General features: G+C 42.2%; 1 protein-coding gene across 2 annotated transcripts in view; it reads left to right on the top strand.

The window, feature by feature from the left end:
• The window catches only part of LOC124798428 (sentrin-specific protease 1-like), a 147972-nt gene that overhangs the window by 50122 nt on the left and 78403 nt on the right, over positions 1-19447 (top strand). The window lies entirely within an intron of this gene.

Below are 19447 nucleotides of genomic sequence, written 5' to 3'. Positions count from 1 at the left end.
TTTAAGTAAATAAGTAGCCTCTAGGATCAAAACATCATGCATTGTAATTTTTTTGGCCACTGATAGAATCAGAACATCACAGTAGTTAAAATATATGGGCAAATTTTGATGCTTTAATATGCTTCTTACATTGTGTGGCAAAGTTTGTGTGTGTGTGTGTGTGTGTGTGTGTGTGTGTGTGTGTGTGTGTGTGTGTGTTTCGACACTACACCGGATCTCTGAAGTACTTGGTTGTACGTGGTTTTCAGAAATCTATATTACAAACTTCTAGGACCTGTTGAGGGGAGAAGTACATAATACTTTAAATGGAAATCCATGCCCAGAAAAATGCAGTTTCCATTCTGTAACAGTTTCAGTTGAGATGTGTAATGCGTCCAAGTTTGCTGAGGGAAGAAGAAAAGTCTCGAGAGTTGATTGTCCTGGTATGCAATAGGATAGACAAGATGACGTGCTATGCCATACGACCACCTCATGTCACTTAATGTCTGCATTGCTGCGAGACCTATTCAGTGCCTATGCATCTCTGATACAGTAAACATGTTTTCAGAATACACAGACATGCCCCTTGTATTTGGCAAAGCTCGAGGTAATGGAAGAGCTGCTAGTCGTCTGCATGAGGACTACTATGCTCCAGCACAATGCCACATGCTCAGATTTGAAGATGATGTACTGCATCACACATTGAAGAGAATGTGTCAACGAGTACTCGAACAATTGCGCGTGCAACGGGTGTTAGTCACAGTATCATCTGGGATGTTCTGTGCGAGCAACAGTTACATCCATACCACTTGTAAAGGTTACACACTATGGGTCCAGCCAAATTTCCACAACACATTGCCTACTGTACGTGGTTCCTACACCACTGCTTTGACACACCACTGTTTCCACATAAAGGTCTGTTCAAAAATGAGTGTAAGTTCACTAGAGTGTTTTGAATTTGTGAAACAGCCATGTCCGGCCAGACTAAAACCCTCATGCCATGCATGTTCAGTGATTTGAGACCAGTTTGGTATTAATGTGTGGACTGGTATTCTCGATGGTCATGTGGTGGGGCCATACCTCCTTCCACTCCAACTAACTGGTCGTGCATACCTGATCTTTCTACAAGATGTATTGGACCCATTATTGGAAGCTGTGCCTCTGAATGTCCATCAAGAAATGTGGTTTCAACTTGGTGGTGCACTACCTCACTTCACATGTGCGGTTCAGAGACATGTCAACAGATGATATGGTGAAAGGTGGATAGTTTGATGTGATCCAGTCACATGGTTGCTGCAGTCACCAGATTTAACTCCTTTGGGCTACTTCTTGTGACGTCGTGTACAAAATGTAGAGACAGAGGAAGATATACTGGCACAAGTACTGGCTGCTGCACTATATATTGAAGAGATGCCAGGTAGGGTGGAGTATGTGTACGAGAACATGCTTCGTAGGTACACTGTGTGTAATGATGTTGGTGAACACCACATCTGTTGTAATACATCAGTACTGTTCTGTATGAACAGTGTGGTGGCTTCTTTTTTGTTTTGGGATAATGTAAACACGGAATGTTTAAGTGTTAGTACAAACAAGTGGATGTTTCGTTGTATTTCCTTTCAAATTGTTACCTAATAATTATACTGTGTTATGCATAATTCAGTTCCTCAGGCAGAAGTGGATGAGTTAAACATCTGAACTGAACCCGATGTAGAATGGAAACAGTATGTTTCTGTACACAGGTCCCTATTCACAATATTATGTACTCACTCCCCTGTACAAGTCATACATGTTCATAATGGATATTTCTGAATGCCCAGTAGATTTAGTAGTACATATGAGCACTTGGTTATTCTATGATTTGATGGATACTTTTTTGCACCAGTTTTTGTTAATTGCTTTGCGACTGTGATGCATTTATTTATCCTTGCATAGTTGCAAAACTTAATTTAGTTCAATGGTTTTAACCCCTGTTGTAAAAGATATTTGATACTCTTTAACATTAGTTATTAAATAAGGTTTTTAATGTCAAGTAATCTACTCAGTCATGTGTGTTTTTATTTGAGAGATATTGTTGCACACCATTTTGAATGTGAAGCTACAAAGTGAGGGAAGTAATTGTTATGCACACTATGCAGGGTGATTGTGTGATGATGTTATAAACTTACAGGGATGATGAAAAAGGGTAAATAATTCAGTTTGAGGTAAGGAGCCCTGGTCAGGAAACTACAGAGTCCAAAGTTATAAGCAAAAATTGTTCTGGTACCACCTCTGACAGTTGAATATATGTACGGGCACTGTTGTTGCTAAGATTGTAACATTGTAACAGAGGCAATCCTAACGAGCACTTAGTAGGTATAGAGGTTGGCATAATAATTCAGCTAATCCATTGCAGATGGTGTACTGCATACTGACATGAGCACTTCTCGTGTACAATGTTTGTAATGCAGTAGTCTGCAGTCTTTGTTTACAAGTTCAAGTGCTGACATTGATCAGTTCTAACCAAATGGAGTTGTACTGGTGATGGAACTTGCAGACATGATTTTTATGAATGGGCAAGCAAATGGAAGCATCAGAGAAGTCTAAAGGTTGTATAGGAACTAATATCTGCATAGAAGACATCCGCTCGTACAGTATTTCTGAGATTGTTCCAACGATTAAGTGAAATCAGGCAATTGGTACTGCAGTACAATGACCGAGGAGTATGGTGAACTATGCGGACTCCTGACATAGAGAGTACAGTGCTTGCTCCAGTGGATGAGGTGCCTGCAATGAGAATGTGATCAGTTGCACATGAAATGAATGTATCACTGAGTGCTGTGTGGTAAGTATTACAGCAAATGTAGCTAGACCCGTACTGTTCACAGAAAGGGCATGCTTTGATTCCTGCTGACTTTGGATCTCATGACGTGTTCAGCTAATGGTTTTTGCAGTGCCTTACAGTCAATCCTCAGTTTCCTGCATACATACTTTTCTCAGGTGAAGCCTGTTTCACCAGGAGAGAATGCTAAATAGTCGCAGTAACCATGTTTGGGCCATTGAGAATCACCACGCTACAGTTGTGACAAGCTATCAACACTTATTATCAGTCAATGTGTGGGCAGGCATAGACAGTGATTACATATTAGGCCTGGTTCTTCTCCTTCCCCACTTAAATGCACCATTGCACACAGTGTTTATCAGAGATGTACCACCCAGGTGGAACATATTCCACTTGTTATTCATCAATGGGTGTGGTTCCAGCATGCTGGAGCCCCACCTCACTTTGGACTGAGGGTTCATGAACACCTGGATCAGACATTCCCTGAGAAGTGGATAGGAAGGTAGAACCTGATTTCATGGTGAGCATGCTCACATAATCTCACCAACTTTATTTCTTCTTGTGGCTCAGGTAAAAAGTCTTATGCTCAAGACCCCTGTCAAGACTGCAGAGGATCTCCTGGCAAGAATTCTTCCTATCTACAACATCCTTTGAAACAACACTGGGAATATTAGAATGGGTATGACAGAACTTTGTGTGTCAAGGTCATGCCTGCATTGGCACCGGGGACACCATTTTGAACCACTGTGAGTGTAGCAGGCTCTCAAAATCAAATAAAGTATTGGTCTGGGCTTTGAATCAACTAATGTTTTTTGGAGGATAACATTTCGGTTTTCAACATTACCTTTACTTGAAAAAGCTGCATTAATATTTACGCGTGGTAACCGTACATGTGTGAAACATTTATTGTTAACCTGCTCAAATACAACAAAATTTAGTAAGATGATAGAATTTAATGCTGTTTCCTCCTGTGTTTCGCAAAATTGTCAAATTTGAATCAGAGCAATAGACTATTGTAGTGGCTAGTTCACAGTTCCTCACATCTCTTGCACTGATGCCTCACAAGTCAATGTCAACTGGTTGTATGATAGTGTACAAAGCACTTCGGTGTATTGGGAAATCTCGAGCCATTTGCAATGCAGGTATCATTTGCCAAGCCCTGCCCTTCCGAATTCTTCAAAATAAATATGCCTGCATCTATGCTCAGCAGTTTAATCTCTTAATTGTAAGATGATCAGTATAAATGTAAGACTACCCCTAAATACTCTACTAAAAAAGCGAGATTGATCTTGGCATCAATAGTTTAATCTGCGCATATAATACGACCCTATATTTTTTGAATGACGAATTTGGTAAAAAACCTTATCTTATAATTGGGTAAATATGATATACCAGTATCTACAAATGGCTCTGAGCACTATGGGACTTAACATCTGAGGTCATCAGTCCCCTAGAACTTAGAACTACTTAAACCTAACTAACCTAAGGACAGCACACACATCCATGCCCAAGGCAGGATTCGAACCTGCAACCGTAGCGGTCGCGCAGTTAGAGACTGAAGCGCCCATAACCGCTCGGCCACATCGGCCGGCACCAGTATCTACAGACAGATGTTATCAGGAAGCCATTTTGTTTCTCATTCCAGTGCTGTTGAAATACTGACATTTAGTTCGTTTTTGTTCGTGGAGGAGGAGGAGGAGAGAGGGGTGTAGCAACAACTGTGTATGTATATATGTATGTAGGTGACGAATGAATGCAGGAACCGAACATTCCCTTGTGTAAGTGCATCCCCTGTATCAAGTTACAGTAGTCTTTCTGAGAGTGTATATGTGGATATAGTTAGGTAAGGGGGCTCTATTGTCATTCTGGAAAAGAATTTGTCTGTAGTTGGGGAGAGAGGGACAGGTTTGATGATCTACATTTGGGTGCAAAAGGCAACAGGAAATCACTACATTCAAAATCTTGAAAGATATTTCTATAAATCTGAATAGCACAACCATGCTCAACATAAAATTATCTGGAGTTTCCATTCCCCTAATCCGATCTTCAGGGAAAGGGGGGGGGGTAGTGGAAATATCCTTTGAATTATGCTGTGAATGATATTCAGTTTGATAGATTGGAAAGATCAAAATGTACTGCAATAAATTTCGAATTACAACTTGAATTGTATGCAGTTTATATATGGCCAGAAAACTTGTAAATATGGAGCCAGATAGATGACATCAGTTGTGTGCATCAGACCTGGCCCAGACTGGCATTTTCATCACATGCTCATGCTCTGGGAGTGTGGCCAAGTCCATCCAACACTCCAGCTTCCCCACCAATATGATACCCCGAGATGATGTGTGAGTGAGAAAGCTATATGCTAAAGACTGCATGTATGGGAAACACCGGGATATGTGTTAACTACACAGTGGGGCTACTTATAAGGGTCAAATATTGAAGTGTACTTTTATAAAAAGAATATAATCACTAGTGTTTGTTTTTGACTTTCTAGCCTTCTACCAAAGCAATACCTTTATTATGTGATTAAATATGAACATTAGATAATGTTTTAAGATTTACTTATGGGCATTTAACATCTAAGATCTCAGGTTTTGAAATTGATACACTTTTGATTGTACAGTATGTAATATACTTGTAGTTTTGTGACGCAGCCAAATGCATGGAGTTATGCAGATTAAAATCTGTCAAACTCAAACGTTGGTGGGACGTTGTTGATATCATAATAGGAAAAATAAAATTTGCGTACTCATGTGGAGCCAGACATTGAATAACTTTAGCAGCTCATCTGTCCAGTTACGGGTATTGCTCTTGGGGTAACATTTATAAAAAGTCTTGCTTATTCCTGGATAGGGCAAACAGGTCCTTGAGTCGGGTACTACACTGTAGGTCTTATCAGCTCAAGTTGGAAGTAATAAGGCACATTGTCAGACAAAATCAGTCGTCAGTAATGCAAAGTCCTGAAATCCCTTTGAGAACTCATGATCAAATGTTTCAGTTACTGATACACAGTCAATCATGTGTGGCCCCCTTCTGCCTGCCCCGAATTCAGGGAAATTCTCTCAGCCATGAACTTTAAGCTAATTTTTCCATAGGGTTAATCTTTTTAAAGTATCTGTCTTCTTCACTACAACTGTTACTGAATGATTCTCCCCTTGCATTAGAGGCTTAGTGAATTGGAGTAATTCTGATGTCAGCTATAAAAGCGAGCTAAGCAATCCAACAGGAACAAAGAGACACTTGCCCTCTTTTCCACCTGTCTCTAGGTATTTTGTGACCTCTTCCTGCAAATTAATAAACCTCTTCAGGACTTGTCCACAACTTAACCACCTGATTTTAGAGAGGTATAGAACACTGGAATATTCAGCTTTAACATGAAGTAAGAATTCCTAAATGTACGATGTTTCCATCTGTGTTACTGAATATTTCACTGTGTGGGCAACAGTTTCCATTATAGTGTTTACTTTTAACTGACTTGGCTCATAGCACCTCCTGGTGTGTCAGGCAGAGGGCTGCAGTTGTTAACAAGGCCCTAATGGGCTCCAGTTTCTCCCTTAACAAGCGTTCCACTCTGTGATGAGAATGTGCACCTTGCTTGAACTTCAACAGTTCTACTGGACACACAACCTCCACTACATGTGCTAGACATTCCTTAATGTACTCTCCGTGCCTAGCACTGTATAAGCTATTTTGTAGCTGACTTGTTTGAAGAACATTCTGGACAATTCAGCCGAATGATTTGGCCACCCACATCACCCGATGTGAATCCTATCACACATTTCTGGGCTGTGGCTGTTGTTGTAAAGTCGTTCCTGTGAGTATTTTTTTTTTTCCACAAAGCAGTTCCCATTTGACATTTAGTGATGTTGCTTCACTACTTTCTCTTAAAGGCACCACAGTGTTCCTAAAGCAGAACATACATGTTGTTGTTGTTGTTGTTGTTGTTGTTGTTGTCCTCAGTCCTGAGACTGGTTTGATGCAGCTCTCCATGCTACTCTATCCTGTGCAAGCTTCATCATCTCCCAGTAACTACTGCAACCTATATCCTTCCGAATCTGCTTAGTGTATTCATCTCTTGGTCTCCCTCTACGATTTTTACCCTCCACGCTGCCCACCAATACTAAATTGGTGATCCCTTGATGCCTCAGAACATGTCCTACCAACCGATCCCTTATTCTGGTCAAGTTGTGCCAATCCTATCCAATACCTCCTCATTAGTTATGTGATCTACCCATCTAATCTTCAGCATTCTTCTGTAGCACCACATTTCAAAAGCTTCTATTCTCTTCTTGTCCAAACTATTTATCGTCCATGTTTCACTTCCATAGATGGCTACACTCCATACAAATACTTTCAGAAACGACTTCCTGACGCTTAAATCTATACTCGATGTTAACAAATTTCTCTTCTTCAGAAACGCTTTCCTTGCCATTGCCAGTCTACATTTCATATCCTCTCTACTTCAACCAACATCAGTTATTTTGCTCCCCAAATAGCAAAACTCCTTTACTACTTTGTTGTACTGGTAGCAGTTACTTCTGTAAAATATCTGGGAGTATGCGTGCGGAACGATTTGAAGTGGAATGATCATATAAAATTAATTGTTGGTAAGGCGGGTACCAGGTTGAGATTCAGTGGGAGAGTCCTTAGAAAATGTAGTCCATCAACAAAGGAGGTGGCTTACAAAACACTCGTTCGACCTATACTTGAGTATTGCTCATCGGTGTGGGATCCGTACCAGATCGGTCAGACGGAGGAGATAGAGAAGATCCAAAGAAGAGCGGCGCGTTTTGTCACAGGGTTATTTGGTAACCGTGATAGCGTTACGGAGATGTTTAACAAACTCAAGTGGCAGACTCTGCAAGAGAGGCGCTCTGCATCGCGGTGTAGCTTGCTCGCCAGGTTTCGAGAGGGTGCGTTTCTGGATGAGGTATCGAATATATTCCTTCCCCCTACTTATACCTCCCGAGGAGATCACGAATGTAAAATTAGAGAGATTAGAGCGCGCACGGAGGCTTTCAGACAGTCGTTCTTCCCGCGAACCATATGCGACTGGGACAGGAAAGGGAGGTACTGACAGTGGCATGTAAAGTGCCCTCCGCCACACACCGTTGGGTGGCTTGCGGAGTATAAATGTAGATGTAGATGTTGTTGTGGTCTTCAGTCCTGAGACTGGTTTGATGCAGCTCTCCATGCTAATATACCCTGTGCAAGCTTCTTCATCTCCCGGTACCTACTGCAACCTACATCCTTCTGAATCTGCTTAGTGTATTCATCTCTTGGTCTTCCTCTACGATTTTTACACTCCACGCTGCCCTCCAATACTAAATTGGTGATCCCTTGATGCCTCAGAACATGTCCTACCAACCTTACTACTTTGTGTCTCATTTCCTAATCTAATTCCCTCAGCAGCACCCGACTTAATTAGACTACATTCCATGATCCCCGTTTTGTTTTTGTTGATGTTCATCTGGTATCCTCCTTTCAAGACACTATCCATTCCGTTCAAATCTTCTTCCAAGTCCTTTGCTGTCTCTGACAGAATTACAATGTCATCGGCGAACCTCAAGGTTTTTATTTCTTCTCCATGGATTTAAATACCTACACCGAATTTTTCTTTTGTTTCCTTCACTGCTTGCTGAATATACAGATTGAATAACATCAGCGAGAGGCTACAACCCTGTCTCACTCCCTTCCCAACCACTGCTTCCCTTTCATGTCCCTTGACTTATAACTGCCATCTGGTTTCTGTACAAATTGTAAATAGCCTTTCACTCCCTGTATTTTACCCCTGCCACCTTCAGAATGTGAGAGTATTCCAGTCAACATTGTCAAAAGCTTTCTCTAAGTCTACAAATGCTAGGTTTGCCTTTCCTTAATCTAGCTTCTAGGATAAGTCGTAGGGTCAGTATTGCCTCACGTGTTCCGATATTTCTACGGAATCCAAACTGATCTTCCTCGAGGTCGGCTTCTACTAGCTTTTCCATTCGTCTGTAAAGAATTCGAGTTAGTATTTTGCAGCCGTGACTTATTAAACTGATAGTTCGGTAATTTTCACATCTGTCAACACCTGCTTTCTTTGGGATTGGAATTATTTTATTCTTCTTGAAGTCTGAGGGTATTTCGCCTGTCTCATATATCTTACTCACCAGATGGTAGAGTTTTGTCAGGACTGGCTCTCCCGAGGCCGTCAGTAGTTCCAATGGAATGTTGTCTACTCCTGGGGCCTTGTTTCGATTCAGGTCTTTCATTGCTCTGTCAAACTCTTCACGCAGTATCATGTCTCCCATTTCATCTTCATGTACATCCTCTTCCATTTCCCTAATATTGTCCTCAAGTACATCGCCCTTGTATAGACCCTCTATATACTCCTTCCATCTTTCTGCTTTCCCTTCTTTGCTTAGAACTGGGTTTCCATCTGAGCTCTTGATATTCATACAAGTGGTTCTCTTTTCTCCAAAGGTCTCTTTAATTTTCCTGTAGGCAGTATCTATCTTGCCCTGGTGAGACAAGCCTCTACAGCCTTACATTTGTCCTCTAGCCATCCCTGGTTAGCCATTTTGCACGTCCTGTCGATCTCATTTTTCAGACGTTTATATTCCTTTTTGCCTGCTTCATTTACTGCATTTTTATATTTCCTCCTTTCATCAATTAAGTTCAATATTTCTTCTGTTACCCAAGGATTTCTAGCAGCCCTGGTCTTTTTACCTACTTGATCCTCTGCTGCCTTCACTACTTCATCCCTCAAATCTATCCATTCTTCTTCTACTGTATTTCTTTCCCCCATTCCTGTGAATTGTTCCCTTATGCTCTCCCTGAAACTCTGTACAACCTCTGGTTTAGTCAGTTTATCCAGGTCCCATCTCCCTAAATTCCCACCTTTTTGCAGTTTCTTCAGTTTTAATCTACAGGTCATAACCAATAGATTGTGGTCAGAGTCCACATCTGCCCCTGGAAATGTCTTACAATTTAAAACCTGGTTCCTAAATCTCTGTCTTACCATTATATAATCTATCTGACACCTTCAGTATCTCCAGACTTCTTCCATGTATACAATCTTCTTTTACGATTCTTGAACCAAGTGTTAGCTATAATTAAGTTGTGCTCTGTGCAAAATTCTACCAGGCGGCTTCCTCTTGCATTTCTTCCACCCAATCCATATTCACCTACTACGTTTCCTTCTCTCCCATTTCCTACTACCGAATTCCAGTCACCCATGACTATTAAATTTTCATCTCCCTTCACTATCTGAATAATTTCTTTCATTTCATCATACATTTCTTCAATTTCTTCATCATCTGCAGAGCTAGTTGGCATATAAACTTGTACTACTGTAGTAGGTGTGGGCTTCGTATCTATCTTGGCCACAATTATGCGTTCACTATGCTGTTTGTAGTAGCTTACCCGCATTCCTATTTTCCTATTCATTATTAAACCTACTCCTACATTACCCCTATTTGATTTTGTATTTATAACCCTGTAGTCACCTGACCAAAAGTCTTGTTCCTCCTGCCACTGAACTTTACTAATTCCAACTATATCTAACTTTAACCTATCCATTTCTCTTTTTAAATTTTCTAACCTACCTGCCCGATTAAGGGATCTGACATTCCACGCTCCGATTCGTAGAACGCCAGTTTTCTTTCTCCTGATAACGACGTCCTCCTGAGTAGTCCCCGCCCGGAGATCCGAACGGGGGACTATTTTACCTCCGGAATATTCTGGAATATTTCACCCAAGAGGACGCCATCATCATTTAACCTTACAGTAAAGGTGCATGCCTTCGGGAAAAATTACGGCCGTAGTTTCCCCTTGCTTTCAGCCATTCGCAGTACCAGCACAGCAAGGCCGTTTTGGTTAGTGTTACAAGGCCAGATCAGTCAATCATCCAGACTGTTGCCCCTGCAATTACTGAAAAGGTTGCTGCCACTCTTCAGGAACCACACATTTGTCTGGCCTCTCAACAAATACCCCTCCGTTGTGGTTGCACCTACGGTATGGCTATCTGTATCGCTGAGGCACGCAAGCCTCCCCACCAACGGCAAGGTCCATGGTTCATGGTTCATTACTTACATGTAATATATCATAACTGGTATTGCTTGCAAATTGCTTGGCGTGTGACTAGGTGACTGTCCTGCTGTAACAAGTAGCTGCAGTTTTCCTTTTCCTCGTCATCCCTTAGCACCTTTCACTGTTATGTTTAGAATGCTAGGCTGTAGCACAGGTGGAGTACTAGCACTTGCAGAATGCTGTTGGGCCAGACCTGGAGTATATGCTGTTTGTATAGAAGCTGAGGGAGGGAGTGTGTGAGTGAGTGTGGGTTTTATGAAAGGAAAGTTAAATTTGCACATGCCTCACTTACTGGCTGATATATTGTACATAGCAAGGTTTTACAGAGCAACAGTAGTAGATGTTCAAAATGTAATGGTATCTCAGTGGTCTTTCATACGATACATCCCAATTGGTAACAAAAGAATTGTTCTCACCTCGACTTTTTGTTGTCAGGTTACAGCATTTGTACATGGGTTTGTTATTGCAGGTGGCTGTGCAGTAATTGTAATTATCAGGGTGTAAGAAGGTTTGAAAACGTGGAAAGGATGCTTGCAAAATCTGTACAAAGAACAGGATGAAACAAATACACACAACCCAATAAAGGGAGACAAAATAAATACCATCATTACAGAGGAAATAGAAAGAGTAGATCTTTAGATGTTGGATGTAGAGAAAGCTGAGAAATTAAAATGGCGAAGCTCCTGGAGTAGATGACAACACAGTGGAAATGATCAAAACCACAGTGCCCATCAGGATTCAGTAGCTGGCGGTATTGAACAATGAAGGGGATTATGGACATGTGAAGAAATTTCTGATGATTGGACTGAGGCAGTTATAGCATGTGTTTTTAAGAAGGGTAACAAGGCTCTCGGTGAGAACTACAAAGTAATAACATTATGTACCATGTACATGGAGAGTTATGAAAAGATAATTTTACAGTAAATCAGGAACAAGATTGGACCACATCTAAGAGATAAGCAGCAATGATTTTGACCTAGAGATCAACTATAGATACCATATTTACAACGAGAAAGGTAATAGAAAAGAAATGGGAGTTTGTGAAATACATTGTAGTGGCATAAGAAAGGCTTATAACATTATTAGAAGGGAAGAGAGATGGCAAGATCTGAATAGACTGGATATGTCAAAAGGAATGCAACTTACAGTCAGAAAGATTTGTAACAAATGCCTGAATTGTGCTATAATCGGTGGCAAATAATGAGAGTGGTTTAGAAAAGGTAGAGGGGTTCGACAAGGAAGTGTAGTTTAGCCAGTGCTCTCCAGTATATTTATGGACAATATAATGAGGAAAGTGAGCCAAGGGTCAGCAGCAAATGATATAAATCATAGCATATCCAGATAATGGGGTGATTTGGAAAGAACAACGAAATAGCTAAATAAATGTCGTGTGACTAGGGCCTCCTGTCAGGCAGACAGTTCACCGGGTTCAAGTCTTTTGATTTGACGCCATTTCGATGACTTGTGCGTCGATGGGGATCAAATGACGATGATTAGAACAACACAACACCCAGTCCCTGAGCAGAGAAAATCACCGACCCAGCCGAGAATCGAACCCTCAAACCCGGGCCCTTAGGATTGACATTCTGTCGCGCTGACCACTCAGCTACCGGGGGCAGACAATGAAATAGCTGACAGAGAGGAAGTGAAGAAAAAAGCATGGAAATAAGCATGGAAATAAGCTTAACAAGAAAGTAAGGTAACGAAAATGAGCAGAAAAAATGTATGATGTACCATATTTTATGGACTATACGACAGACTTTTGTCTTTGAAAAATTGCCACCAAAATTCAGGTGCATTTTATACTTGAAATTAAGGAAAAAAAGTCAAGTGTTTGATTTAAAATTTCCATTAAAAATGGCCATATATTCAGTGTCACGGGAAATATCTCTGGTAAGAGCAGTGCACCGATGTGACGAATGTGGGTTGCGGGGATTCTCAAGCTTGCTAACACTGCCTCCCTCCCTCCCCACCATCACAAACCCAGAATGCTGTCTAGCCTGTGATGAATCATTGCAGTCTGTGCATCATTGCAGTCTGTGCATCATTGCAGTCTGTGCATCATTGCAGTCTACAGTGCCAGTGAACTTGAATTGAAAGCGATTTGTATTATCAGTAACAGTACAATATTTTTGTTGGTAGCTAGTTTTGAATCAAAAAAATTAAAGGTATTCATATGACATGGGCTATAAATTGAAAGTAGTAGCATATGCAGAACAACATGGAAACAGAACAGCTGAATTGCATTTCAGCCCTCCACCAACAGAAAAAAACCATTGGCGATTGGGGGGCTAGTAAAGAAGAACTGGAATAAAAAAGATAGGAAGACTAAATGTGCAAATACAGGATTGAAAGCAAAATGGCAAAAGCTAGATGATGATTTTCAGAGATTTTGAAGGTCAGTTCAGTTTTATGAACTAGGACTGGTTTTTTGTCTGGTTTTATGACTTAATACACTACTGGTCATTAAAATTGCTACACCACGAAGATGACGTGCTACAGACACGAAATTTAACTGACAGGAAGAAGATGCTGTGATATGCAAATGATCAGCTTTTCAGAGCATTCACACAAGGTTGGCGCCAGTGGCGACACCTACAACGTGCTGACATGAGGAAAGTTTCCAACCGATTTCTCATACACAAACAGCAGTTGACCGGTGTTGCCTGGTGAAACGTTGTTGTGATGCCTCGTGTAAGGCGGAGAAATGCGTACCATCATGTTTTTTACTTTGATAAAGGTTGGATTGTAGCCTATCGCGATTGCGGTTTATTGTATTGCGACATTACTGCTCATGTTGGTAGAGATCCAATGACTGTTAGCAGAATATGGAATCGGTGGGTTCAGGAGGGTAATACGGAACGCCATGCTGGATCCCAACGGCTTTGTATCTCTAGCAGTCGAGATGACAGGCATCTTATCCACATGGCTGTAACGGATCGTGCAGCCACGTCTCGATCCCTGAGTCAACAGATGAGGACGTTTGCAAGACAACAACCATCTGCACGAACAGCATGGACTATCAGCTTGGAGACCATGGCTGCAGTTACACTTGACACTGCATGACAGACAGGAGCGCCTGTGATGATGTACTTAACGACGAACCTGGGTGCACGAATGGCAAAACATCATTTTTTCAGATGAATCCAGGTTCTGTTTACAGCATCATGATGGTCGCATCCGTGTTTGGTGACATCACGATGAACGCATATTGGAAGTGTGTATTCGTCACCGCCATACTGGCGTATCACCCTGCGTGATGGTATGGGGTGCCATTGGTTACACGTTTCAGTCACCTCGTGTTCGCACTGACGACACTTTGAACAGTGGAGGTTACATTTCAGATGTGTTACGACCCGTGGCTCTACCCTTCATTCGATCCCTGCGAAACCCTACATTTCAGCGGGATAATGCTCGACCCCATGTTGCAGGTCCTGCACGGGCCTTCCTGGATACAGAAAATGTTCGACTGCTGCCCTGGCCAGCACATTCTCTAGACTGCTCACCAATTGAAAACGTCTGGTCAATGGTGGCCGAGCAACTGGCTCGTCTCAATATGCCAGTCACTACTCTTGATGATCTCTGTGGTATCGTGTTGAAGCTGCATGGGCAGCTGTACCTGTACACGCCATCCAAGCTCTGTTTGACTCAATGCCCAGGTATATCAAGGCCGTTATTACGGCCAGAGGTGGTTGTTCTGGGTACTGATTTCTCAGGATCTATGCATCCAAATTGCGTGGAAATGTAATCACATGTCAGTTCTAGTATAATATACTTGTCCAATGAATACCCGTTTATCATCTGCATTTCTTCTTGGTGTAGCAATTTTAATGGCCAGTAGTGTAGTAAAAATTGTAAAAATGTTATTTTTTATAAAAATTGCTTAAAACTTAAGGTGAATCTTATAGTCCATGGCGTCTTAGTAAAATGCGATACATTAAAATGGAAAAATTATTAAAGAAGTGGATGCTTTCAAATATGTAGGAACAAAACTAAAAAGCTCAAAATTTTGTGTACAGAAGCAGGAAGGTTTCATGAAGTAGAACAACGAGTAAGCTCTGAAAGAGAGTTGAAGGCCTGTAGAAATAGAACTAAGTTCTCGATATGATTAGCAAGATGATTACATTCAAATCAGCTATTGACTGAAAATGGTATGTGCAGTTGCTGTAGGTGGATGAGAGAAAAATGTGGCAATTTCTTAGCATAGCAGAGGTTTGATATTTATCTTAGAATAGAACTAGCCTTCTCCCCACTGCGTCACCGATGTACATGTTTGACGCATATATTCCCCCGTCTCCTCCTCCAGCTCCCCTTGGTCCATTTCCTCTTCCCTGAATGTGCACATCTCCTTCCCTTCTCTCTCCATCTTCTTTTCTCTCCCCTCTCTTTGTCCACCTACTCCTCCTGCCGCCACCCCCCCCCCCCCCCCCCTATCGCCTCTCGTGGCGTGGCAGTGCCCCCTCAGTGTACACCCTACTACCCCCTCCCCCCCCCCCCCCCTTGCTCCTGTCCCCTTTCTACACTATGTGATCAAAAGTGAAATCAAAGAATGATTGCCGTAAGTAGACTTAATTTTTATTTTGCATATTTCAGTAACTTTATCCTAGAAATTTACTGCTGACAAACATGCAAATAAATAGTTCACTACTGATATATTCTAACTCACTCCTCACTGATCTCCCTGCTCCCCCTCCCTGTCATGGTAGTTTATACACTATGTGATTGAAAGTATCCAGACACCTGCCTGAAAATGACTTAAAAGTTGTGGCGCTCTCCATCGATAATGCTGGAATTCAATGTGGTGTAGGCCCACGGTTGGCCTTGGACGACAGATTCCACTCTTGCTGGCATATGTTCAGTCGGGTGCTAGAAGGTTTCTTGGGGAATGGAAACCCATTCTTCATGGAGTGCTGCACTGAGGATGTCGGTCGATGAGGCCTCGGCATGGATTTGGTGTTCCAAAACATCCCAGAGGTGTTCTGTAGGGTTCAGGTCAGGACTCTGTACAGGCCAGTCCATTACAGGGTTGTTATTGTCGTGTAACCTCTCCGCCACAGGCCGTGCATTTTGAACAGGTGCTTGATTGTCTTGAAAGATGCACTCCCCTCCCTAAATTGCTCTTCAACAGTGGGAAGCAAGAAGGTGCTTAAAACATTAATGTAGGTCTGGGCTGTGATAGTACCACGCAAAACAACAAGTGGTACAAGTTCCCTCCATGGAAAACACGACCGCACCATAACACCACTACCCCCTAATTTTACTGTGGGCACTACACATGCTGACAGATGACATTCACTGGGCATTCGCCATACCCACACCATGTCATCGGATCGCCAAATTGTGTACCGTTATAGATCACTCCACACAGCATTTTTCCACTTAACTGTCATAGTACTTGCAGTGGATCCTAATACAGTTTAGAATTCTTGTGTGAGGGTCTGGATCAATGTGTGCCTATTACACATTATAACCCTCTTCAGCTGTCTGTGATCTCTGTCAGTCAACAGACGAGGTCGGCCTGTACGCTTTTGAGCTGTACATGTCCCTTCGTGTTTCCACTTCACTATCACATTGGGAGCAGTGGACCTAGGGATGTTTAGGGGTGAGGAGATCCCGCGTACAGATGTATGGAACAAGTGACACCCAATCACCTGACCATGTTCGAAGTCTGTGAGTTCCATGGAGCATCCCTTTCTGCTCTCTCTCAATTTCTAATGACTACTGAGGTCGCTGATATGGGGTACTTTGCAGTAGGTGGCAGCACAATGTTCCTAATATGAAAAACATGTGTTTTGGGGGTGTTTGAATACTTATGATCATATAGTGTATCAATGTATCCCCTCTTCTATCCATCTCTACCATCCCCTAGCCATGCCCATTGGCATGTGTACCTCTCGTAAAACAGGTTGATAAAGCAGGCTGATATTACTGCATCATGCATGTTGTGCAGGGCAGTCTACACATCAGGGGCTAGAAAATCATGTTTGCCGCATGCAAATCAGGTCAAGAATACGGGTGGATACCTGGTGTGCAGGACGACATACATGTTTGGGGCTGAGAAACCATTTCTTGCCTCTGACATACAGGCTGCCCTGTAAAGCAGATTGATAAGGCAGGCTGACACTATTTCAAGACAGCATGCTTGTCTTGTAGGTAGCCTACACAACAGGGGTTGAAAAAATAATAAATAAATAAATTTTGCCATCATCTCTTGGTCCTGTTGGAGCTAGGAGGTTACAAACCCACCAGTGTTGATAATAAAGTTGTTTATGCACCAGATTTGGTTGAAATTGATTGTGGGTTTTGGGAGAAGATCCCAGACTTACATTCATTTAGTCAGCTTTATACTGTATGTATGGTAAAATGAAACAGTGTGTAGATACATTTGAGAGGGCAATTCTGAGAAGATTACTTAGAAATGGATGCAGGTGTTGCATAGAATGCTCGGCCTTGCCATGGCAGCAGACACAGACTATTCAATGGCGGCTAGGAGTGGTGATTGAGAACAAATTTCTTGTCACTACAGATGAGGCATCCCCATTTGGCTAGGGCCTATGGAAGGGATGTTTTGATGTGTAAGGGATGGCAGCTGTTGAAATGCAGGTACCATTGGTGGTTGGTGAGTTTAATATGGTCAGAGGTGTTGATTGAGCTGTTGGAGAGATGGTGGGCAACATCCAGGAAGGTGGCACTCTGGTTTGAAGAGGACCAGGTGAAGAGGATGGGGGAGAAGGTGCTGAGGTTGTGAATGAATGAGGATAGGGTGTCTTGGCCCTGAGTCCAGATGATAAAGATATCATCAATGAGCCTGAACAAGACTAGGGGTTTTGGGATGCAGGGAAGATTTCCTCGAGATGACCTATGAACAGTGTTGTGGATTGGCAAGACAGCCAATCCACTATGACAGGAAGCCGAAAGGCACGCGTTTAAGCTCACGCAGACTGGCGTGAGGTCTGGAACAGTTAAGGAAGTTAGACTTTAGCAAAAAAGGTCGTAGCTGTTGGAATACTTAACTTTAATCCATAATTGGTGAACATCGCTCTTGATGGTACATGTTTTACAGCATCAATAGTAACTGGTAATGGTGCCTTGCTAGGTCGTAGCAAATGACGTAGCTGAAAGCTATGCTAACTATCGTCTCGGCAAATGAGAGCGTAGTTTGTCAGTGAATCATCGCTAGCAAAGTCGGCTGTACAACTGGGCGAGTGCTAGGAAGTGTATCTAGACCTGCCGTGTGGCGGCACTCGGTCTGCAATCACTGATAGTGGCGACACGCGGGTCCGACGTATACTAACGGACCGCGGCTGATTTATAGGCTACCACCTAGCAAGTGTGGTGTCTGGCGGTGACACCACAAACAGACTGGCATGGAGGGTGCCATGTGGGTGCCCATGCTGTGCCATAGATGTGTTTGTATGCCGTTCCTTCAAAGGAGTAGTAGATGTGTGTTAGGTAAAATTAGTAAGGTGTATGAGGAATTGGGTGGTGGGTTTGGATGTTGGGTGAGATAGTGTTCAGTAGTAGGAAGGCTAAGGTTGGTGTGTACAGAAGTGGCATCAACAGTGATGAGTAAGGATCCAGGAGGTAAAGTAGAGTGGGTCGAAGGAAGTGGTTGGTATTTTTTACATGGGAGGTTAGATTTCGGGTAATTGGTACAAGGTGTTGGTCAGTGAGGGCCAAAATTCTTTCAGTTGGAGCACAACACAATGGGAAAAGAAGAAGAGGAGGAGAGTGGGTTAGCGGTAGAAGCATGGGATAGGTAGGTTGCCAGATGTGGTCATATAGTTTCCTGTTTCCTTCATCACAGGTCTACAGACTGAAGAGGGAGCAGGGGATTCACCACTCCATCTAGCCCACCACATCACAAGAAGATCTACATGGTGTTTTAACGAAGTTATATTGACCTTCTGCGTTGCGCCTTACAAATCAGTGGCAACAGAGTGGGCAGCCATGCCAGGGCGTGTTTATTACCCAAAAAGTGCATGAACACTAGTGGAATACAAATATGAGTTACTAATAATACTAATGCAAGGATCATATATGGACAGAATCAGATAAATCTCTGCTCACTGTTCAACATTGCCAGAGGGAAAATGGACTCTTAGCCGTGCTGTACGGTAGGTGTAGTGTTCTTCGGGGTAGGCTACCTTCCTCGCCATGAGTGCTGCTTGCTTTTATGGGTTACAGACCGACTATACTTTCCTGCCCAGTTCTCTTATGTGAGTAGACAAAATTACTTATGGAGATAATGTTTACATGGTGGGTTTATTTTCATTTACCAACCCAGTATCTACCATTATTCCTTTTTTGGGGTGCAAATATTATTTCTATATAAGCAGTGAAACTTATGGTTTTGATGGTTGTACCTAAAATTTAGACTGATTGCAATATGACCTGATAATTCTAAAGAATTTCTTTTTAATTGGTGTATTTTAGGAAAGGACTTAATTTGTCCATTTTCTGTCTTCACACTTGGCTGCACTGTATGTCTGCTGGCAGCTTCCATACTACAATGAATTGTGATTTAGTTCTCTCGTGTGTTTGTTATGAACATGTGGATGTCCATGTAAGGCAGTA

This window comes from Schistocerca piceifrons, chromosome 5 (assembly GCF_021461385.2).
Source record: "Schistocerca piceifrons isolate TAMUIC-IGC-003096 chromosome 5, iqSchPice1.1, whole genome shotgun sequence".
Classification (NCBI taxonomy): domain Eukaryota; kingdom Metazoa; phylum Arthropoda; class Insecta; order Orthoptera; family Acrididae; genus Schistocerca; species Schistocerca piceifrons.
Note: the sequence above shows the minus strand (reverse complement) of the source record. Positions and strands in the feature narration are given on the sequence as shown.